Here is a 517-nt window from a genome sequence, read left to right as displayed (position 1 = left end):
TATCGAACGAAAAACGAGCTCACAGCGGGTTTCTCCTTACCGCAGAACCCACGACCAGCGTTCACACTCTCAGCAGCAGCGGCCCCAGCAGCACCCGCGTTAAAGAAAAAAAGCAAAAACCAAAAAATCCCCGAACCCATAAGAAAAAGCGAAAAAGAGCACACACACAAAAAAAGCAGAAACAAATTAACAGGCGCACTCAAGCTTCGCGACTAGACAAACCAGAAACAAACAAAAAAACACTCTGACATTAAACACCAACCACGTAACCCCGAAGGGAGTGCACCGTGCCAGGAAGTACTGCAATACCAGGTCGATGCGCGGAGTGGAGAGAGCAAGCTCCTCTTCCAAACCCCGGCTCCAAAAAGCCATTTAACACGTTGTCCTCAGATAGAGGACGTATCAGATATTAAACTGATAAGAACAGATACTACACTTGATCTTAGCCAAAAGGCCGAGAAGCGATACCTGTCACCGCGCCCTCGCCGCCACCGCCGCGCCGCCAGCCATATCGCAC

The 517-nt window shown here is 50.1% G+C and overlaps 1 non-coding gene across 1 annotated transcript; it reads right to left on the bottom strand.

Annotated features, from left to right (window-relative positions):
• Nucleotides 1-275: 275 nt before the first annotated feature.
• Nucleotides 276-466, bottom strand: LOC112819046 (U2 spliceosomal RNA). The gene has a single exon (XR_003206757.1). It is a non-coding gene; the product is annotated as a U2 spliceosomal RNA (small nuclear RNA).
• Between the last annotated feature and the right edge of the window lie 51 nt (nt 467-517).

Source organism: Callorhinus ursinus, unplaced genomic scaffold (genome assembly GCF_003265705.2).
Source record: "Callorhinus ursinus isolate GAN/ISIS: 27379988/994484 unplaced genomic scaffold, GSC_fseal_2.0 scaffold3409, whole genome shotgun sequence".
NCBI classification, from domain to species: domain Eukaryota; kingdom Metazoa; phylum Chordata; class Mammalia; order Carnivora; family Otariidae; genus Callorhinus; species Callorhinus ursinus.
This window is presented reverse-complemented; position numbering and strand designations above follow the sequence as displayed.